The sequence below is a fragment of the Rhynchophorus ferrugineus genome, unplaced genomic scaffold, assembly GCF_030347505.1.
Source record: "Rhynchophorus ferrugineus isolate W39M unplaced genomic scaffold, kcgeb_rfMv2 rfM1, whole genome shotgun sequence".
In the NCBI taxonomy this organism is placed as follows: Eukaryota; Metazoa; Arthropoda; class Insecta; order Coleoptera; family Curculionidae; genus Rhynchophorus; species Rhynchophorus ferrugineus.
In genome coordinates, this window is record NW_027472580.1 from 18,876,540 (window position 1) to 18,901,690 (window position 25,151).

The following is a 25,151-nucleotide window of genomic DNA, read 5'->3' on the forward strand; positions in this document are numbered from 1 at the left end:
TCTTTAACAAAAATAAACTCAAATCAGATTTTTATTCAAATTAAAAAAAACAAAAATAAAAAAAATATCTAGATGTAATAAGACTGTAAATCAATATTGAGATATTGCCAACATAATGCTTAACTTCTATGATATAACGGTATGGTTGGTATGAACATATTTGTGCGATAAAAAGTAAATCCGAGAGATCGATAATTTTTTCAAAAAAATTTCGGCCGATAAACATTATAAAAAACCATTTATTATTTTTAATAAACCTTTTAAAATGGTACTTAATTTTAAACATTTAGTATAATTTGGTACTTAATTATAAGGGTCTATTATATATTTTTAAAATATGGAAATATCGATATTTTTCTTGGTGGCCGACACCCCTACACTAAACTATACACCTGTCCCTTAATCAGATCGAATGGTAATACACGTTCTACTCTACACTATTGTTATCATTGTCTTTTTACGGCTATTTTCTTCATTTTATATTCACTCATCTAGATCCACTTGAAAAGGAGAACTTAGGAAGACCGTAATTTTATTTTCTGTAAATGGATTCTTTAAGTTATTAGAGAGAATTTCAGCTTTTCTTTAAACATGATGGTGTCAAATTTTATAGAAGTATTATCATGTAATAACACAATCACTTTGTTAAAAATAGGAGATAAAATAAAGCGAGACTGAATGAACTTCATAATCCCAAGGAAAAGGAATACAAATTCGGGCAGAAACCATCCAAAAATAAAAATATTACCAGTTCAATATAAACATTTCATTACACCCTCCAGACTGCTAGACCCGATCAATAACATATATGTTATATCAAGTATAGTATTTTTGAAGGGAACTTTTATATGTTCAAACTAAAACACGCCATTCAACTTTTCAGTATCTTAGTTTCGGGAAAACTAGGTTATCGAAAAAGGAAATCGGATAATGGAAAGAACGGAAGGGAAAACGTCGACAATAGAGTGTATCTTTAAACAGGCATGCGGATAAAACAAAAAGGGACATCGGGAAACTACGGCGCTATTTTCTATCCGACGAAGTTCTTCCTTAAATAGAAAAATTGTTTCTGTCATTGCATGTGACTATTGTGTAAGTTTCGTTTGAAGTCGTTTAACTATTGTTATTATTTAGTATATATTTTTCTTTTCTGTTATTCGTCTTTATTAAAAATCATCATCGCTTATTCAACATTGTTCTGAACCTTGAGCTATCCATTCTGAAATAAATAAAAGTCTTGCCTAGAACATGCATACTTCAAAAGACCGAAAATGTTGACAAATTACAAGAACCGATATCTGATGTAAATTATCTCAAAAGAACTCTATACTCTTCGCAACATTCAAAAATCCAGTGGGCAGAATTCTATTTATTACATCTGCACATCTGCTACAGAAATATTTCTGGTCGTCTAAATAGATATGGATGTCATTGCTAGATGCTTGTCTACGTTTCTCGTAATTCATCCAAATAAAAACATTTCTGATGAATATAAACTACTTAATATCTTTTCCTGAGTACCAAATTTTAGTTCAAAATATTTCTTCAAATTCCTTAAATTTTATTAGACGTATGCATGTAACAGGTCAATTAAAAAGTCCCCAGCCTATCATAGTAAAACACATTTTTTTGGCACAATTAGTTTTTTTATTCAACATAATTCCCTTCAAGGGTGATATACTGATTATAGCGACCCTCCAACTTTTCGATATCACTTTTTTGTACGATTGGTCCTTTGCTTCAGAACAGGCCTCAGTTTCGGCGATCACTTCTTCATTCGACGAAAATTTCTTCCCAGCGAGCATTCTTTTGAGACCTCAGAACAGGAAATAGTCGCTGGTGACCAAATCTGGAGTATACGGTGGACAAGGAAGCAATTTAAAGCCAAATTCATGGATTTTTGCCATCGTTTTCGTGACTTGTGACACGGTGCATTGTCTTGGTGAAGCAGCACTTTCTTTTTCTTCAAATGCGGCCGTTTTTCGGCGATTTCGTCCTTCAAACGGTCCAAATCGCTATGTACTAGCTGTTGATGGTCCTTCATTTTTCAAGGCACCCAATGAAAATTATTGCATGCGCATCCCAAAATACAGACACCATAAGCTTGCCAGCCGACTGTTGCGTTTTCCCAGGCTTTGGAGTGAGTTCATCGTGTGAAGTCCTCTTCGGAGTGAAATGATGAAGCCATGTTACATCCATTGTCACATATCGACGCAAAAACTCGGGTTAATTATGCTTGATCATCTTCAAACACTGCTCCGAACCATCAACTCGTTTTTGGTCAAAAGTGAGCTCGCGCTGCACCCACTTTGCATAGAGCTTTCTTAAACCCAAATATTCACGAATGATTCATGATGATACGTTTAGTTGATATCTTTAGAGTGTCCGCTATTTCATTCAAATTCAATTTACGGTTATTCAAAATCATTTTGTGGATTTTTTAAATGTTTTCGTCGGTAACAACCTCTTTTGGGCGTCCACTGCGTTCACCGTTTTCGGTGCTCATTTCACCACGTCTAAACTTAGCATACCAATCCTTGATGGTTGATTTTCCTGGGGTAGTGTTCGGAAACTCGGCATCCAGCCAAGTTTTTGCTTTAACTGTAATTTTTCCCTTCAAAAAGCAATATTTTATCAACACGGGAAACTCCTTTTTATCCATTTTTTTACAATAACAAAAGTTGTTTCACTCAATAATGCTATAATTCACAAACTAATGATCCGACAGCTGTCAAATTTCCGGAAATGGGCATCAAGCCCAGTTTTTGTTTCATCTATATTTTTTCCCTTCAAAAAGCAATATTTTATCAACACGCGAAATTCCTCTTTGTCCTTTTATTCAGAAATTAATTATACGACAGCTGTTAAATTTATACACGCATCTTTTGATGGTTAGGGCTAACCAAAAAACATATGGATTTAATTCTAGTAGCGATATCTATGTGTAAGGCCGGGGACTTTTCAATTGACCTGTTATTTTGATAAGCACTATCTATTGCTTAAAATGTGAAGACTGGTGGTTTGGTAGCTTCGACGTTTTATGGATTTATTCAGTGTAATGTCAATTTTCGAACACTCAAAATGCACTTTCGACACGCATTAGCAGTTGTTTGATTTAAAGAAATCTGCAGCCGAAGCGCATCAAATATAAAATTATGGTGACGCTGCTACATCATATCCCCTTTGTAGGTTCTGGTTTCAATTATTTAAAAGTGGTAATGTTTATGTCAATGCCAAAGAACAATCTAGGCGAGCAAAAAAGATTGAAGACGAAGATGTGTAGCAAGACTTACCGGACGACAACCCAACTTAATTTTACTTTACAAACATTACACCAATTTCAATGTTTACAGAAGACCAAGGTTGGACAATATCTAAATTACTTGTCATTAAAATACATAATTTCAAATATTTATGACTTGAACATATATTTAGAGATCTTATTAATGGGTGCGTCTTGCAGAAAATAACGCTCGACATCTTTCGTAAGCAAAATGGATACCGTTAAATATGTCAATTTTTAAAATTGGCAACATTGCACCTGTACTGTACGTTAAATTGTCAATTGCCATTTTCACGAAACTTCTGTCTATTAATTGACTTTATTAGTGTGAATGTCACCATAGATGATGAAATTCACTCTACATGTACGTCTACAATGCCGGAGAGCAGTATTGAATGAATAAACTGCCTGTTTTTATTTATTATATCCAGGATTACCATTGAAGGCATTTTACTGTTATCGCTTCACAATTAAAGGAGAGCTTAGGAAGATGATTTGATATCTTTTTAAACTGTCATAAAAAAATAATCACCTGGAGCTATATTTCCATCATGCTACAACTCCAGTTACAAAATAGGTTGCTTGTCAAAGAATATCACAATAGATGATGACACAAAGTAGGAATGGACAGTCATTATTCATGTCTTAGAGTTACAAAAAACATAAAATAAAGCCTGAAAATAACAGGAATAACAATACTAGTAAATAATATGATGATTTTATTGTTTTTGTTATCAGAAACCAGAAATTTATATTTTAAATACAAATAGTTAAAATACTATAAATAAGTAAAAATAGTTTGTATTTTATATTTCAAATACACGAGACGATATGTTGAGTTTCGTATTTTAAACAAATGCGACACAGTACTTTGTAATTGGTGTAATTAAAGCAACGTATGTACTTTGTCCAGCTCTGCAGATAACCAAGCAATGCAAGAAGTTCGGCATTTTTTAAAATATCGAAATATAAAAATGAATGTCGATAATTTTTTGATTTATTATACTGAATAATAAAACAAAGGCCCTTGATCCGGAAAAAAATATCGATTTGCTGTAAACAATATTGACATATCGATATATTCTCAAAATGTCGTCTATCCAAAGAGCATCTAATGATGTCACTCGCATTCATGTATCCTAAGTTATTTACAGGTCACGTCATGTATAAAAGAACACCAACTCCATGATCATTTTCCCAGATCTAATTTAGCGCGGACTAGAACATAATATGATTTTGTGATACTTTTGTAAAAACATATCTAAAATTCACACAGCCATCCCTAACTAAATACTCTATTTTATTTATCAACAATTTAGTGTCACGTCGATAATAAATAAACTAGTTTCGAGAGTTCTATTAAAATGCTATGAAAGTCTTATGACTAACAAAATAAACATAATCAACTTACTGTATTACTCTGGTAGCCGGCAACTGTCTCCGCAGGCACTGAAACAACAAGTTTGAACATCAGTAAAAATAATCCAATACCGTACAAACTAACAGGCAACTAAACGCCGATAACAAAAATAAATGGTAATGTATATGGTGAATCACTGAGAATTTGTTATCAGTAGACGGAAAAAGTGTTAATACTATAAATAATAAAATATGATTATATTGATGTATATATATTAATTAAATCAAAATTATACAACACAGGTCAATATGCGAAGAAACATTCTATCACGTTATTGTGATTAAAAAAACTTATCTGCCTATAATTCCAGTATTTTTAGATGAATATCTTCAACTAAATGACGCATAAAGAAAAAATAACATAATATTTTTTATATTCACACCTTACTAATGTTTTACTACATTAGTGAAGAATATTAAATAAAATAAAACAGTTAAAAAACAGTTACGTACGTTATTTGATAATACTAAATAATATTAACTTTTATCGGTCCTCTCTTTATATACTAATCAGTATGAATAAAACAAATCCAAGTTTGTCATTGTTACAGGTGCACTTGGAGCATGCCAGTTTTATTTAACAAACAATATCTAACCAAATATATATAGATATTAGTGATAACCACTTGTTCATTTGAATTAAATGACCATATAACAAAAGCTAGAATAAAAAACTCAAATGACAGAAAATAATATTAAGTCGTAAATAATTCAGTGCCAATATTTTTCCTAACTTTCCATGTAGATTATCAAGACAACAAAGTATTGATGAACTATTGATGAATTATCCATACAGTGACAGTGACATATTACAATACTGTAAAAAACTGGCATAGCAGATTCATAACTGAAGCTGACGGTCGTTCCAGTACCAATGGCGTTAAAGTCACTCAAAATCGCCACCGCGCCACCATCTTTTATGTAACAATCTTGGGTTATGTCTAATTTTACATCTTAAAAAAAACGATCTACATAATATCCAAAAATATTATCCCAAATTTGGAAAACGTACGGGATACCAGCAGGAATGGTCAACAAACGAAAACCAATATCTGGCAACCAGGAGGCGTTGATGTCGGATATCTTTTAATAGTACTGTGGCGGCCGCCACGACCCTTTGGGCCACCACCAATTCACCATCAACAACTACAAAGGTTGGCAACGCCGGTGGATTTGTACCATGCAGTTCTGGAGTATAAAAGGCCATCACGACGACGTCTCGCTCTCTTTTCTTATCACCGTCTCCCTGTAACAGTACCACTTCCACAGCGCTACCGTACTTCCTTCACCTTAACCTTTTAGGGTAAAAATGATGTGGCTCGGTGAATGGAGGTAAATCGAAATGAAACAGTGGTGTTTACATAATGTGACCGTTATTTATTGGCAAAATAAAAAATGTGAAAATACAAATAAATAAAACAGATGGCAGCGGAGTTACCTGAAGACGAGGCTTGGGCAGTCGATGGTGGCACGTCTTAACCAAACGAGGGTTGAGCACTGAATAACCGAAATACCCTTCAATAATATCCCAGATAAACGTCTCGGGGTTGCCGCCAGCTATTCGTTGTCGGGTTCCAGTTGGCACCCCGCCCGTGTTCAACATCTGGGATTATATTTCTGGGTATTTTGTAGACCGCTATTCCACGATGTAAAATTCGACATGCTCAAGGTCGCTACAACCTAATATCCTGTCCATTCTCCCATCGACCACATGTATCAATCGTAAGTTAAAATAAACAACTTTGATTCAACCAGTGTTTTTTAGTTCCCGTGCAAATTTCTTCCAAAAATAGCAGTGAGTGTTCTGACAAATAATCGCAGCGGCAGCCACACATTTCGACCGATCGACCGACCCGACGAACCTTCCTACAGTACTTTGGATCATTCAGCCATCATCCGCTACCTAAGCCCATCTCATGTGACAATGCTCCAATATCTATTTATATCTTTGTATTTAAAATGTTTTACTGTCAATAAATAAAAAATAATGGTCACATCATGTAACTGTCGCTGTGGCACTTCGTCCATCTAGCTACAAACCCAGATTATAAAGAAAAATCGTCATGTGACATACTGTCACAATAAGACATCCATGCACATTAGTAAGACAAGGATCAGTAAGATATGATATGTCAAAACGCAAAATACGCCCTGTATCGATTAGTGCAAAGAAAAATTAGTTCAATAGGTATCCAAATATATGCACAATACCTAGACAGATGACGAATTATGAATATATACCTATGAGTATATATTACAAAGCAGATATCGATTCTATAGACTTTCAAAGTCAAAAGCAACAAAACAAATTGTTGTTTCTTCGATATTACTGATCACGTGACGACAGTGGTGTAGGAGCAATGTAAGACGGTCAATTCTGAATGATATATCATAGCCATAAGTTTTCAGAGAAATTCAGAAAAGTCGAAGAAAAGGCGAACAATTCGACACCATGAGAATGTAAGCGCTGACACATCGAGGACAATAGAATTTTTAACTGGATAAAATATCGAATCGGATATCATCCATTGTAATTCTAATTTGACATCCAAAGACTTCTCTGTATCCCATACGTTAAGTAGAATTTATTAAAATTTTGTAAAAAAATGTATTGAGGTTGATAGAATAAGAATGGGCGTTTTTGTATCTGACAACTTACGTGTCATCCAGAAGAAAGAAACCTCACTAAAACTTGAAAAATAGCAAAATATAAGACCGATAGTATAAAGGAACAATTTCCCTAATTATTTAACTCACTTTGTTTCGAAACCATAAAAAAAGGATAGTCAGATGGTTTTGTAAAGTGACAGGGTAAAACCCTATGTTAATTCGAACACAATCAGTTATAAATAAAACTAACTTCCTGTCGTTTGTGTTTTTGGTTTAGTGATAATGTATCATTTAGTGGTTAAACCCACATTATTAAGCAGCTTCACTTAATTGTTAGCCTGCTCATCATTGTTCCTGATTATACTGCAATCTGTAATTTTAATAAGAGTTATTTATAATACTATTTGCTAAAACTTTAATCTAAAACTAAAAATAAAAAACTAAAAATTTAATCTAAACAAAATGTTTTCAAAGCAATATATAGAGAAATTACAGAATAAAATAGCAAAATTAATATTCTGAATTCAAAGAAATACAAGGACAAACTCAAGTAGTATCCTAGAACGTATGCTTGATCTGTTCTATACCAGGGATATAATACTCTAAAGTAAAAAGAATTGGCAGCAGGAGACGAGAACTAAAAAGAATATCGAAAGAGACTTCAGGCAGCTAGCGATAAAATAATATACCACACCAAACAATGGTAAACTAAAGACCGTAGGTTACGGGTAAAGAGGGAATAATTAAAACAAGATAACTACAAGTCATTGTTACATGAACAAGACCATAGTGTAGAAACATTAAATGCTTCGTTTAGGAGGTCCAGAGATGACTCTTGAATTGAATGAAACACGACTTCCACATGAAAATTGATTGCTATATTATACATATAACAAAACTAAAGTTTTAAAATTCCAAAAATCCAAAATGTTTAAAAGAAACAATGAATCTACCGAAAATGAGAATGCTAATATGAATACAATGGTATTAAGATAATTGTTGCTCCAATAACAAATATCAGGGACCCTTATGAATGAATATTACTGATTTACTATATTTTCAAAACAACAGACAAATACTGAATATAATGGAATTTTATCTAGCCTCCTATGATAAAGTCGTTATAACCAACCACAAAGAAAAGGAAATTTAATTTTATCAGTTATGCGTCATCCAAAATTCAAATAAAGTCAATCTTAGTTGTATATTAAAATTAATTTGATATTTGATATTAATTCGATAAAAATAAAGATAACATTAAAAATCCACAGGATGATCGATTTTATTAAGTGCTTGCATATATTCGGGTTATTTTCTCAAAAAGGCATTCGGAACACTAAATGAAATATTGATCAAAATATTTTCCCTATCATTTTCTACAACTTTTCTTCATCTTTCTGGGAAAAAATATGATTCTGCGTGGATATTTCGAATCACTTAAGACTGCTAAGAAGTCTGAAAGTTGCTTGATGAACTGAGTTTTCGTTCAATACGTTTTACAATAATTCATTGTCACGTAACTTTTTTTGGTCTTTCAGGTTATTCTTTGTTATTGATATCAAAATCATCACTTTTCAATCGATGAAACCAAAATAAATAATTGGAATATAAAGAAGAAGCATCATCACAAGTTCCTAAAAGTATCTGGTAGCTTTAGAAGTGCATTTATTTTTGAGAATTGTAAGTGTTAAAACTTACTTCCTGGCTTCTGTAATAATAATAAAATATTTACTTATACCACTGTTACTAAATTATAATCCAATACAATTTAATTTGCAGCAAAAATATATAATATATTTTATAATAATTAATAATAATATAAGACGAATTAAAGATATGACCTGTAATGGTGAGATTCCTGAAGATTACATAAAACGATTGCTTGAAATAAATAAATTTAATGACAGAAAAAAATATGTCAGCTACTGTTTTAAGGATTGAATAGTTTATGTAAAGAACGATGTATTTTATTTTAAAATGTAGGTAAAGAAATTATTCTTTTATCAAAAAAGCCTGGATTTTTATTCAATTTATTGTTTCTCGTTATATCTTTTAGGTGAAAAATATGTATAGAAGATAAAAACAATATTAAGACATAAATGAATAATGAAAATATTTAGATAAAATGAAACTAACTACATAATTTGTCTAGATGTAACACATGGGGCAAATAGAAGAAATTATGAATTATTAACGATAATTTGGTAAATATTTTAAACTGTTAAAAAATATGTAACTATATGACAAGTTATTCTTTAAACATTTTATTAATTATGTTAGTAATTTACTTTATAGACCTAAAGTTTGAGAAGTCAATAATTCATTTAATGGTCATAAATACATTACTTTAATATAATTTCTATTTTGTAAAAAAGTGCCTAAATTTTTTAATTAAAATACAAATATGTATTGCTTCATTTAATAGTCCATGCTTATTTTTATAACATAAAAGTAAATAAAAATCATATATACTTATATTTGATTCTTTGAAGTTACAGTTTTGAAAATAATGTTACTCATGATACTTCTGACATTCTCAAGACTTAAACCTACTTCGGCTGGAATTCCACAAGGTACTGTCTTGGGACCATTTCTATATCTGCTCTATACTGCTGATATCCCAACCACAATAGAAACAGTACTTGGAACATTTGTTACCGATACAGTTATAATGGCAAAAGATGTATCTCTGTCTATAAGGCTATAGAACATGTACATGTAGCGGTCAACAAAATCTATAAAGGGGCTGGAAACTGGAAAATAAAGCTTAATAGCTTCAAATCTGTCCATGTTAATTTTGCGTTGCGGCGAATTGACAAAAACTTAATTATATCACTTGACGGGTACCCAATTCCTCAAGAAAAATTAGCTAAATACCTCGGAATATATCTCTATGGTAGTTAAACTGGAAACATCATGTGAAACAAAATGCAGAGCAAATTAGACTCAAAGTCAAGCAACCGTACTGGTTAGACGGAAGATACTCTTAACTTGATCTAAAATAAAGGAGATTGGTTTATCAGTCAATCTTAAAGCCTATTTGGATCTACTGAGTGCAAATATGGAGTTGCACTAAAACATCAAACCAGCAGTAATCCAACGCACCCAAAACACTACAAAGGTCTAGGATTAATTACCAATGCTTATCGCTACGTAACCAACGAAGAGCTGCACCATGATGTCGGAATAAAATGGATACACGAAGTGATCCAAGATTTCGTCTTAAAACATGGACCAAAGTTGTTAAATCACACCAACATGGAAGCAATATAGATACTGGACAACACGCAAGAAATCAGAAGATTGATGCGAATCAAACCACACGAACTAGTTTAGTGTATAAGTGTATTTTTAAGTTTAGCTTAAATAGATTAGTTTTATTCTAATTTGGGAAATATATATTTTTGTTGTATCAATCCCGTACACGCTTGTATATTATACAACAGAACAGTAGTAATAAATTAATTTGTGAATTTAGATTGTAATAAGCATATCGAATGTAAGATATCGAATGTTTAATAAAAAAAGATACTTCTGTTACGATGTTCAGTGGTGTAGTAATTTAAACTTCTTAATACGTTGGTGATTATTAAAACTTGGAAATGAAAATTAGATTTAATTAAATGCCATTTAAAAAAAGTTAGTGAGTGTTAGTTCTTGAGATAGATTTCAAATATGTAAATGTGAAGACATTTGTTACGGTAATTAATGTTATATATTAAATATATTTCTGATCTTATAATAAAAATGTTGTCAAAACAAGTTTTAGTAATATTAACATATCATTTCTACAGTATCATCTTTACTCTATTATGACATCAATAATTTAATAAATGGTGGTTTGGAATTTCGACCACAGGGCGATCACTAGTAACTATAAAAACCGCATAACCATAATATTTTTTCATAGTCAGTAAACAGTTTAGGAGAAAAATTCAAATTAATTAAAAAAATATGTGATAATAAAATAATAATAAATGAAACTATTATGAATAACTTATATTTTTCTGCACTTATTTATCACATTCAAAATTTGAACTTCAACACTGAATAAACATCCTTAAAAATATATGTTTAAACAACACCATACTGTATTTTTCAAAGAAATATAATCGTTTTTGTTATCGCCCTTTTTCACTGATATAACTATTGATAATATAAACATTATTAACACAAATGGTTACCATAGCATAAATTCCTCTGAATCAATCGGAATTATTCTAAAATCGGAAATAAATATTGTTTGAGTCAAACTAGCAAATTCGTCGACATTTAAAATGTCACCCAAGCGATGCCGAAAATCAATCGCTGTGCTTATAACAGCGTTTAACATATGTAACCTATATTGCGCAATGTTCCCGTTTTACCCATCGTCGGCGACGTTACCACCCTCATCGGTAAGGGTGGCATAACGTCCCTACCGATTGTATGTAAATAATTGCAGCACTGGTCGTTACAGCGTTAAGAGAGCATAAGAATGAAACGTTGAAAAATGTACGGCATTGCGTCATAGTTATAACACGGAATCATTTATTCCATGGCAACAATCAAATGAGAAATATAGATTAGATTTAACGAAACCGCTTGTTGCTATATTTGAACTACTTGGATAGTTAGTTATACGAGTATTAATAGGTACTTGTATGTATTCTGATCCCTTTTCTAACTTTAAAGAGATGTTTATTGGTGGCTTTCCATAATTTTTTACGACTTTTATCCAGCATTCTGGCAATATAGCGATACAGTGTCGAAAGAATGATGTTGGTTTAGCAGCCATCTAATTATCGATCTGTTTTCACACTTCCTTCGATAAACCATACGCATTAATCTAAACAATGGATGGTCTGTAGGTGCTATATCTAATGAGTACGCTGATTATAATGCAATGTTGAAATGGCTCGAAATGGCATTTCTAGTACTATTGTGCGGTAGCTATTTTCACTCATTATGGATCTTTCCCATCACATGTAAACATGTGAAAACATGCGACTCATCGGCTGTTAATATTCCTGCCTTTCTTCTGACATTAATCTGAAGGTTTTCGTCCAATAAACCTTGAAATTTGGTATTTTCAAACTATTTTGAGCCTCCTATAAGTTTACAAATTCATGTGAACTTTCGGACCTGAGCAGATGAGATCGGTTAGAATTTGTTCCTGTGCTTCAGAACGTGTAAAATTGCAGAGACAACGTTGCAAAGTCGTTTCCAAGTCTGTTTGTTACGCTTGTAGATTTTATATTCTCGGTAAACGTTAAAAAATCATGACAAATGCACTCAAAGAAGTCAAGTTGAGAACCTAAATTGTTTTATAACGCGTACAGAACAAAACTGTACAAGTGCTCACTTGGTGAAAATTATTTTCATTTTCTGTTCCAACGTTATGGAGAGTATAGAAAAATTACGTAGATATAGATGATTGCTACTTTTGCTCAATGAATGTTGTCAGTGCGAAAATGCAAAAAATGGTACAGTATAAATAACCTGACACATAATGAATGTCGAAGTCGAACCGAAATCCGCACATTCGAACCGAAATCCGCTGCTGATTTATAATCACACAAGTGCAAAAAATATCTTAAGAACTTCGTCTTTATCACCAAGGAGCAATGAAAGCGTTTTTGTTATGAAACAAAAGCATTTCATTGGGCAAAATGAATTGAGTCGTACCCATTATGAACCAGGACAATAAGAGGTATTCCCTCATACGCAAAGAAGAAATAATTATCAGTCCTTATATACCGAAACTAATGGCTAACGCAAAGCTTATAAAATGATTCAAGCAGCATGGGCATCATTTCAAAGTGTCATCCACAACTTTTTCGATAACTAGAAATCATCGAATTATAACAATGCAATCGACAATTTGTTGCAAAATTTGGAAAAAGAACATTTGGAGCTAAGAACAAGAATGCTGATTTGGTTCCTGCAATTATCCAAATTTATCCTCGTAAAACTTTCTGATTGCTCAGGTTCAAAACCATGTATACTATTACCTTGTATATAATTGGTATGCTAAGTTTAGACGTGGTGAAATAAGCACCGAAGTACTGAAGGTAGTGGACGCCCAAAATTGGTCGTTGCCGACGAAACCATTTAAAAAATCCGCAAAATGATTTTGAATGACCGTAAATTGAAACTGAATGAAACAGCAGACCCTCTAATTATATTAACTGAACGTGTACATTATATCATTCATGAATATTTAGGTATGGGTAAACTCTGTCCAAAATGGATGCCGCGCGAGCTCACTTTTGACCAAAAAAAACGACGAGTTGATGATTTAGAGCAGTGTTTCAACCCGCTCCAAAGCATGGGAAAACGCGGTTTTAAAACAGACGGCTGGCAAGGTTATGGTGACTGTATTTTGGGATGCGCATGAAATAATTTTCATTGACTACCTTGAAAAAGAAAGGACCATCAACAGCGACTATTACAACGTGTTATTGGACCGTTTGAAGGATGAAATCGCCGAAAAATGGCCGCATTTAAAGAAAAATAAAGTGCTGCTTCACCAAGACAATGCACCGTGTCAATTGCTTCATCGTCCACCGTATTTTCTAGATCTGGCTCCCAGCGACTATTTCCTGTTTTCAGATCTCAAAAGAAGGCTCGCTGGGAAGAAATGTTTATCGCATGAAGAGGTAATCAACAAAACTGAGGCCTATTTTGAAGCAAAGGACAAATCGTACTACAAACATGGTATTAAAAATGAAAAGTTGGAAGGTCGCTATAATCAGTGTATCACCCTTGAAGGGAATTATATTGAATAAAAAGAACTAATTTTGCCAAAAAAATGTGTTTTACTATGGTAGGCCGGGGACTTTTCAATTTACCTGTTAAAATAGGAAAGGTTATATGGAGTTGCAAAAAGGTCGACAAGCATCACCCAATAACAATTGACGACACCGGATATACAATAGCCACAACTGACAGAACCACAAAGGAATTATTGGCTTTTGGACATACATATTTATGTAAATAATAAAACGTTATTTGTACTTGATAGGAAATGATGCCATTTGTTTATCTTTCAATTAGAATTTTGTGAAAGTATTTGGTAACGCTCTCGAATTATGGAATCCATTAAATAAATAATCGGCGTTAAACGATTGAATCATTGCTAACTATAATCGCGTATAACGGCACATCTGTACCTGATTACAACTTATTTTTATATATAAAACATTAGTTGTAATATTCTACCACCAAACTCCATAAATATTATTGTAACGAGATATATCAATCTAGATAATTGATACTCTATAAGATGAATGTATAGGCAAAAATATATTCTATTATGTAACTGTACTAGGAAAACAATAGCCCATCAAATTTTCACGATATATTACAAACGGGTTTAAAAGTCCCGGGCGTAACAAAGAAAAAGCGTTTTTTTTTGTTCAAAATTGGCTTTATTCAGCAACATAATCTCCATCAAGAGCCACATAATTATTCCAGTGCGGCTCTAACATTTCAATACCACTTTTACAGAAAGATTGCCTCAAAACAGGCCAGTCACCAGTTGCTGTCCATTCAGATGAGGATCATTTTGATCCAGGAGTGAAGCGATGGATCCATGTTTCATCAACTGTTATTACATTGATACATATCGACGCCAAAATTCTGGTTTGTTACATTTAAACATGGTCAAACACTGCTCAGAATCATCAATACGTTCTTGTCTTTGGTCAACAGTGAGTAAACGCGACACCCAATTTGAACAGAGCTTTTCCGTAGCCAATTCGTACCATACAGTATAAAACCAACATGCTCCTTTGGTATCGAAAGCTCCATTCGAAACGATTTTGTGATTTTTTTGTTTCTTTATGTAATTTGGACGTTCACTGCGTTCTGCATCATCGGTGTTTCTACGACCACGTTTGAAGTTTTTTTTGTGATGAACCTTACAATACTTTTCAAGCCATTGCTTCAAGCTATTCAAGCTAAGAATATTTCTACTATCTGACCTGATAATAGACACAGTGATAAAATGAAGTATAATACTAGTTGATACGTTTGATTTACAAGAAATCGTTTTTTGAAGCGATTTTCTACGTGTCGTTTTATATCATAGAAAAAATAGAAATTTCACGGTATAGGCGACCTTGGGAAATGTTTTGTTTAGTTCAATTAACTGTAGCGCTGCGATCGCAAATTGTCATTGGCTAGTTTAAATTCCTGGTGCCGCCACTAACGTGAAATGTGATTGGTCGATCAAATTGTGTGAAATCAGCATTTTCTATGGGCGTCCATTTTTATGTTTGTTGTTTGTAGGTTATGGTTTTTGTTTAGATCACGAAATTTTCGTTTTACGTTGTGCATATTTTCTGTTTTACATTAATTATTATGGTGTAATAATATAAAAATTGATGACAATGCGTCAGTGTAGTAAAAGATGTAGTGTACTGGGGTAAAATTCTACTACGGAAATTAAACATCGTTTCCCAAAGAATGATCTCGCTCCTTTCCAAAAATGGGTTGATCAAGTAAATACTAGTATATTACCTGGATAAACCACAATGCAAATATATCAACGTCATGGTGTTTGTAATGGACATTTTAGTGAAAAATTTAGAATTATCATTCCTTCACGAACAGCATGTTATTGCATAACATTCTGTTCAAAACCAATATGATGATTTTTTTCGATTTGAATTGTCGTAATGAATCCAATCCGAAAAACCTTACAGAATTTACCGTTGATGCAGCGTGACTAAACGCCTTTCAATGTCTCTTGGCTTCAATGCATACGGTACAAAATATCCAAGGTTTTGTTGTATCATACTCATGTTCTTCAAGCAACTGGAAACGGTCTCTTGTATTACTCCGAAAAAATCTGCATATTTTTCGAGTAATGCTTTCAATTTACTTTGATGTCCAGAGCCCTCTTTGTTTTCGGTACCAAAATCAACACTTTTAAAACGTCGAAGCCAGTATTCATATGTTGAACATGATTGCCATAAGATTCCCAAAGCATTTTATGACATTAACCCTCCTATTTCTTGAAATTGAAGTACAAAAGTAAAACTTCCCGCTAATGCTAAATGATCTACTCTGTCCGAATTCGGTCATTTTCAAGGACATTTCACTAAAAACATTTTTTTAGCACACTTCGCCGAAATGACATACTGAAAAATGACACTGTAATACACAGTAACATCTGTTCTAAATCTTTTAAAAATTAATTTATTATTATTATTAAAATAATTTATAGGGACATGTAGAGAATATCAAAAACAGCTAATTTAACAGTTAGGTTAGGTTAGGTTATTTAGCGGTTCTTTATATTGACACTTCGCATTTCAACCAATAGATATCACTATTAAAATAGATACAAGCACATAATAATGTCAAACTACTGTCATACTAGTTAATTCTAATGGAACGTAACAAATCTCTAACCACGAACTCCATAAAATATAGCGAGACACCAGAAGAACGCCTCCCGACTGAAACTAATTTTAACTTTAATCATTTCTCTATTAAAAGCCATCCTTCAAATCGGTGAATTAATTACTGTCATAAAATGCAACGCCATCTACATGAAAGCAGTCATTAGGGAACATCCATAACTACACCATAAATTATCAAGCCTCATCATCAGCCCGGGCCGGGGACATAATCTCGCGCTGCCAACGACGCGTCAATAAAACCGTCAAATACTGACGTTCCACTCGCCTTGGCAGCTGAGAAAAGCCGATTCGCTTTTGTTCGCCGACGTTTTTGTCCGTTTCGGCCAATTTGCAATACGACAAGGACCGAAGGGGTCTGTTCCGCATTGTTTTACCCTTTAATGGGCCACGGACACCCTCCACGATCGGTAGGGAAAGAGGTTCGACCAATAAAAAGAGAGTTGGAGATTTCATTTTTAACACTAGTTCGAATTTTATTCTGCTGCAAAATGAAAACATCACGTCAAGAGAAATCCTGTCAAATAGTTCTATTTAATTTTATTATTAGTAAATATGATTTAAAAGACTTCAAACGCTAATATAGCACATACCCGAAAAATAAAATGCAACCATCTATTACAGTCATTTCTATTTTTTGGTATTAGTAATATATTAAAAAAGGAATATTTTCTGTCCTACTTACAAGACTATTTGTAACAACTAAAAACCACACTTTAAAAAACAACACTTTAAACATAATAGACATAATTTATCTTACAGTACATCTAATCATCAATGTCGAACGATTTAAGACAAGTCCAAGACAAAAGTGTTGCAAATAAAATTTAAATATAATTTTTATTATAAAGGTATTTAGAGAAATTACTATACGAGAGTATTACAGAAAAAATACTAATTAATCTATTGGTAAAAGGTCTCTATGTAAACAACTTAACATCAGTTAAATTCCATGATTTGGCTCAAATATGGACTTTTTACATTCCCTACTTTTGTGAATTATTTAAAGAAATATGCTGCCGAAGTCCATTAAACACTTTAGATACACTTTTATAAATATATGATAATGCCACTCTGTCATATTTCAATTGAAAGTGTTGGTTTTAAGAATTTAGAATTGATTGTTTTCACGTCAAAGCCAAAACCTTCTTAGAAAACTAAAAAACTTTGAAGAAAATTAATTGGAAAGATCATTAGGGGAAAATACATGTCATACTCTCAAAAAACTTTGCTCAGCTTAGCTATTGATGAATCAACTGTTTCCAGATCCTTACATGCGATGGGAAAGATTCAAAACGAGGGAAAATGACTTGGAGATGTCTTAATATATAGGTTTGATATAATTGCTTGCCAAGAAAAATAATAGAATTTTCTATGGTGTATAGTGATTAACGATGAAAACTGGATCTACTATGGCAATCCAAAGCACAAAAAGTCGTGGGTTACTCGAGGGTCATCCACATCGCCACAGAAACGAAAGGTTCTTGAACGAAACACAAGTCTTGATACCATCAGATGCGTATCATGTATTACGAGCGGCTAAAATCGAATGAAACTGTTACTACAGACGTCTTCCGATGAAATGAACAAATTGAATCATGTATTATGATAAAATAATTCTAACAGTTAGCTAGTAAAAGACGCAAAGTCAATATTTTACATAACAACTATCGGTCACACGTTATAATCTTTGTGAAGAATATACTCTTGTAGCTCGAATGGAAAGTTCTCAAGAAGAGAAGCACGCAGCGTACTCAGCAAACATAGTTCAAGTCGATGAGTTGGCAATATACGGTTTCGAAATGCTGGAGAAGGGCGAAAATGGATAAAAAATGTAAGGAAAATAAATCGCTGGCTCGCCAAAATCGCTCTTTCGACACGGCATCGCCATATTACCAGAAATTTGACAAAAAGTTGTAGGAAATGTTTTACACAATTAATTTAACAGTTTGACTACTATCATCTATTCAAAGTTTTTTTGTACAAACGTCATCAAGATGTTTAATATACTGCCTGCCGCGATTTGTAAAATTGTTTCAGAATCAGACAATATTTTCCTTCTCACATTATTCTAGTTAAAAAGAGACACAATCCTGTCTGATTAGTTCGAACACTTAAATTAATGAGCCTGCCAAAGTCGTCCGGTTGTCAGGTAACCTATAAACTATTGTGGCTGTAGTATTAACTATAGTTTCTACATGTACTATGATGTTAAAACAAATTATATTTGATAACATTTTTGTTCAATTATTTTATTTAAATTAGAATATTGTTGCATGTCAAAGCTAAACTGAACTAAAATTCAGAGTTGATGCGGCAACATTGCGATGTTTTGATGTCACAAATTTAAATGACGTATGTATAAAATAACTTTGAACAGACTATAGATTAAATATATTCCATAAGTACACTAGGAAAACGATAATCTACTAGGTTACATTTTTACAATATATATTTCTATCATGCATTCTCACATCATTTAATACTCTTACAGGGGTCAGTTAGTACTGTGTTCTTTAATATTCTGAATAATTCTTATACGTATGTGACCACTTAAAAAGTTTTATACAAGTTCTTAGAAATTGGAAAAAATTTTACACAAATCTAACTCATCATCAAGATAATTGTGACCAAACAGGATTAAAAAAAACATTAGAAAGTCGTAATAATACATCTATGTAAAAACAACGTTATTTGTAAGTCTGAAGAGACTTAAAATTATGAGAACGAATATCAGTAGTAGTATAAGTATTAAATAATTTTAAAAATCAATAATAAACTAAAAATCACATGCAATAATCTCAATGGTGATTATATTAATTCAACAGAAATAGAATAAAGAGGAATATATTTTATGTACCTAGTTTGACAGGATCGCAACTGGATTAAACAACAAACAATAATATATGAAGTAGGCTAACAATAAAGAAACAGAAATAGACACACACTTAGCAAGAATCACTTAGCAGAAAGAATTACGATGGGATACACAAGCCGCAACAGTTGTGGAATGCGTTATTCGGAATTAAAAATATCCACAGGGAATACCAAACGTAATGAATAAGTATTTCAATTAGTTGTGTGTTCGATAAAAGATGGTGCTTTACGTATGCCCTATTATTCTTTCAGAACGCACTTCAATAAGCAGTATGAGCAATATATTAGCTGAAATATTTAGTGCACAATAAATAATTCCCTAAAAGTGTAGTTATACCAAAGATCCAAGTATGTAGGAAAACAGCAAATGACAGTAACCAAGATTCAGAAATGGGCTAGATACGGAAAATACAACCTAATAGCTCGACATATGCCCTTGTCAAACACAAAAGTGACAAAAAACGTGACGAAAAGATAGAAACCTATTAATAGAGGGGTGCTTAATTCCTCAGACAAAATCAGCAAAATATTATTTCAGCATCCATTAAAAACGTTAAATTTAAGTTACAACTCGAGCAGATCAACTCAAAATAAAAATAAATCTAGTGGTTAATCGGAAGATACTCCTAATTTGAACTGAAGAACCAGAGAACGAAAGAAAGGCAGAGAAAGAACGAGAACTGAGAACGAAAATATGATGTTGCACTAATATATCAAACTGACTAATAATTTAATGCTGACAAAACAAAATTCTTCGATTAATTACCAACGCCCATAGCTACGTAACCATCAAGGAACTGACCTCGAAATCAAATGGATGAAATTATCCAAAATGTTGTCGGAAAACATGAAAGGAGTTTACTAAGTTATAGCAACATTGAAGCAATACCACTGCTAGACAACACGCAGTAAATCAGAATGTACATGTATGTATTATCAATGTCTTAAATATATTTTATTTTGAGAAATATTTTTTTAAATTAATCTCTTTTTTTTTCTTTTTTTTCTAATTTTTTAAATAATATCTTCAACAATATGTACGTCAGCATATGTTGCAACAGTAGTGTTTCTTGAGGTCGGTGGGTAAACTGTATACATAACACATACAATGGACCAAGAACACTACCGGGAAAAAAATAGTCCGTACTATTTCTTGTGAATTGAAGATTATTAAGGTTGTACTAAACGTATCTGATAAAAAAAGGTATTTCATATATAAAACTTAAAACTTTTTAAAAAATTAACAAAACGATTTTACGTAACTTTTAGCAGTACAGGGTGTTAGATGGGTAATGTGACATCAAAGTTCTGTTAAGCTACAGAAATTGGCTGAAAAGATATGTGCATCAGTTTTTGGAATGAAGAATGAATTGATTTTTTTGACAGTAAATTAACTAAATTAACTAAAACATTAATAAAATACGGATTTAATATATTCTGATTTTTGACTAGAGGACAAAACTTATTTAACAATATAATGAAGGCAAAACACAAAAATATACACGTTTTCTGCTATTTATGTTATTAACAAAACATGATCTCTTTTAACGCCCATCGGAGGAAGAACCAGAGCAACAACAAAAAATCCAATAAAACAAAATCTTCATGCTCCAATAATTTTATAACCGAATATCTTGATAGAGTAAACGGCACACAACACGAGATATGATTGGAATTATTCGTTACATCCTATTGAACACTAAAATCGACGTTCGACGCTCGTTTCTCTTTCCATAAAATTTTATTTCGCTTTTTCTATATATATTCTTTTCAGATCGAAAAAAAAATGATAGCCACTGGTGGAAAAAAATTTATCCAACACTGTATTTTAATGTTATTATAACCGTTAGAATCTAAACGTTTGTTAAACTACGTTTTAAAACAGTTTCTTGTTGTTGTATCGTAGAGTATCCTTTTTACCTACTAGGGTTTATCTGAACATGATTTAAGCGACTTAAGGTGGGCTTCGAACCAGGGTCTTCGACATTAAGCCTACTGGCTAGCATATGACCTAGTTACTTAGAGGCCATCCCAAGAAAACATCCGGTCTGCTCCAGTTTACTGGTGATGATTGTCCTTGGTGGATATTGCATTCTTACCTTATGCATAATCACAACAAATATAAATAACCACAAACTTATGCCCCATGCCCCAGCACGATTCGAACTAGGGATGTTGGCCAAGGAAAAATATCCATATTTAAAAATTGATATATTAGGCCAAAAGTTATCGATATACATCGATCGATGTATATTTTTAATTGATATTATAATATATATAATTTATATAAATATATTAATAATATTTATAATAGGTATTTTTTTTATAAATATAGATATTTTTTCTGCATCCTCAATTTGAACCTGCGATTATCACAACTGTAGAAGGTACGTCCTGTCACATTGACCGCTGCGCTAATCAAGCCAAGGTTCAAGATAGTTTTACTATTCTACACCAAAAAAAAGAAAAAAAAACAATTTGATTAATATATTATTTATATTCCAAGATAGTAGGTTTGTTAGACATTTGTTTTTACTATATGTTTTTTGTGAATGACCTATCTTGACTACAAATTTCAGCAGATTTGCGACACTCTGTGGAGTATTAATCATATTTAGCTACTTGTGAAACTTACCTACTGACAAGTAACACGTGGAAATCATCTTAGGTAATTAAAATGAAGTAAATTTATATTTGAAAATTATTAAAAATCAGGAAAATAGGTAAAACATTGATTCAAATTGTTCGTATTTATCAGATTTATCACTCACTTAATAACTGCCCGATTAGGTTATGTTTTGTATCGTGTTTTAATAAAGTGTAATTCGAGTGTTTCCCACTACAAATATTCTCGTTTGCAGTGCCATCTGGTGACTCAGGCCTTCAAAATCTGGTTACAACTTTATATATGGGAGTTCTAAATATATGTCCCTTTATTTTATGAACTTATTTTTAGGTAAAAATGGTTATAAACACCGATTTTCAATTTAACTTCTTAAGTTAGAAAGATAAATAGTGGTTTAATATTAGACCAATAAGTAGTAACATAAATGTAGTAATGTAGTAAATGTATTATAACAAGTTTCTTCCTAGGATGTATTAAAGTTTATTAAAGTTAACCGCGCACTTGTACATGTGTAACCGATTCAATTTTTCACATTCTATACAACGCATATTAAAAATATTGTTTTTATATGCCTATTTTTTAAAAATATTTCCGTTAAATAGGCATTTGTCACTTTGACGTATTGAATATACGTCATTGCCATATACAATGGAATCTACACGTGAATGGGTTATTTTATGACATCAGATTACCCACACAAAACAGCAACATTATGTAGAATTTAAAATTAATACATTAGTCATTAGGATTTAACAAATCATAGAATAAAAATTATTTATAAACTTACATTATATGAACTACCTTTAAAGGATTTATGATAAATTAATTCAAGCCGCGAATGATTCATCTAAAATTATTAAGTTAAAAACAGACGGAAATTTTTCAATTAAGTAGAAGTATATATATATATATATATATATATATATATATATATATATATATATATATATATATATATATATATATGACAATACTAAATCAAAGCATACTATGAATCACTAACACAATGATGATGAAATGTTCAAATATAGTCCTTACGCAAACCAACCAGTAACAGTTTTACGAAAAAATCGATTCTATTTTAAATAACACTTTGCACAAAATTGTGTTATAACAAAACAAAATAAATATCTGATTTAACTTATTTATGAGTATAATCTGATGATAACGCATTCTAGGAATGCCACTTGATGACTATTAGGCTTGGAAATGTACATATGTAATTAAAGTATTACAATACTCTTAAAATTAACAAATATATAGTATTAGTGCATTATAAAAGTAAATATATGTTTTAAATACAATAAAACCTTTATCACAAAATTAAAGCGCATTGGTAGTACACACACTTCGTCTACTGAAAAATGGGAAACGAAAAAATGTTGGTTGAATTGATCATTACAAGGATCAACAAAGTTGGTTCACTAAATTACATAATCTTTCGGACAAGAAGAAACCATGCTATTTAATCTAATTTGCAACAACCATAGATATGTTCTTCAACATTGTGATGGAAACAAATGCAATAAAGAATTGCGATGAAAACTGAATCTCAAGCTCTGCATAATATGTAGTTTGAAGCAAAAATATGAATAACGTCGTAAAAACAACAATATTGTCTTCAATTAGTAACTTCATTCCTATGATTTCATGTTTTAAGGCGAAATCTTGGATCACTTCGTGTATCCATTTGATTCCCCGGTCATCATGCAGCTCTTGATTCGTTACATAGCGATAAGCTTTGGTAATTCATTGTAGAGCTTTGTTTTGGGTGCGTTGGATTACTAGTTGGTTTGATGTTTTAGGGTTCCATACGTTCCAAACCCATAGATGTAATTGGCTTGATGATTGACTGATAAACCCATCTCTTTGATTTTAGGTCAAGTAAAGATTATCTTTCGACTAACCAATACAGTTGTTTAACTTTGATTCTAAATCTGCTCTGCTTTTGTTTAACATGATGTTTCCTTTCTATGATGAACTTGTTTAGTGTATACGCGTATTTTAAACTTTAGCTTAAGTAGATTAGTAGTTTTATTTTAATTTGAGAACTATATATTGATGTATTAATCCATATTCGTCTTGCATGTGTATTAATCCAACTACAAAAGAACAGTGGTAATACGTTAATTTGTAAATTAAGATTGTACTAATCATATCTAATGTGAGATGTCGTTAATTTAAAAAATCTATGATTTCAACGAATATACCGTTTCAATTTAAAAGATTGAAATTTCCACTACCAAGAAGACTCAGTGTAAATTAGATGTAGGAGCCCAATTTGATGCCCAAGTGACTTTGAATTTCCCGCGCAATAATACATCACTGCTGCCCTCAACAATCATATATTAAATGCTACTGTGAGATTTTCAGTTCCTGTTCGATGGCTATTGAAAGCAGACAACCTTTCTCATATTAACAAAAATAGAAAAAAGTTATTTTCGTGTGCTGATGCATTATTTCTTAAGCAAAAATCAATGAAACCAATGACTTTTCCTTGATAAATATTATAAGGACTCACCAACATCAATTTCAATGTCTAAAAAGTGATTTACTGAGTTCTGTTGTGGTGGTACTAGCACAAGCGGCGACGAAAGTTCAAGTCGTCCAAAAGAGGTCATCACTCCAGAAATCATCGATAAAATCTGTGGAATGATATTATACGATCGAAGAATGAAAGTGGTGGCTGAAGTACAGTCACAATTTTTTGTGATCCACGCAAGTGTTTCATATCGATTTAGCGACCTGCCATTTTGTCCACGATCATAATTAAAGGTAAATTCAAATTAACGAAATTAAGTGAAATTCTAATTAAAGATATGAAAAAGTCGGTTTTTAACCCGAAATAAGCTTTCCTTTTAGCGTATTGGTAGCTTTAGAGATTCAATATCGTCATAATTAAAATATTACTCAAATTTACCTAAAT

At 32.1% G+C, this 25,151-nt stretch overlaps 1 protein-coding gene across 2 annotated transcripts in view; it reads right to left on the reverse strand.

The window, feature by feature from the left end:
• The window catches only part of tty (tweety), a 139,838-nt gene that overhangs the window by 90,989 nt on the left and 23,698 nt on the right, over window positions 1-25,151 (reverse strand). For both annotated transcript variants that reach the window (XM_076417709.1, XM_076417685.1), the window contains exon 2: window positions 4,695-4,732. The gene's annotated coding sequence lies outside the window, so the exon portion shown is untranslated. The remainder of the gene's footprint in view (window positions 1-4,694; window positions 4,733-25,151) is intronic.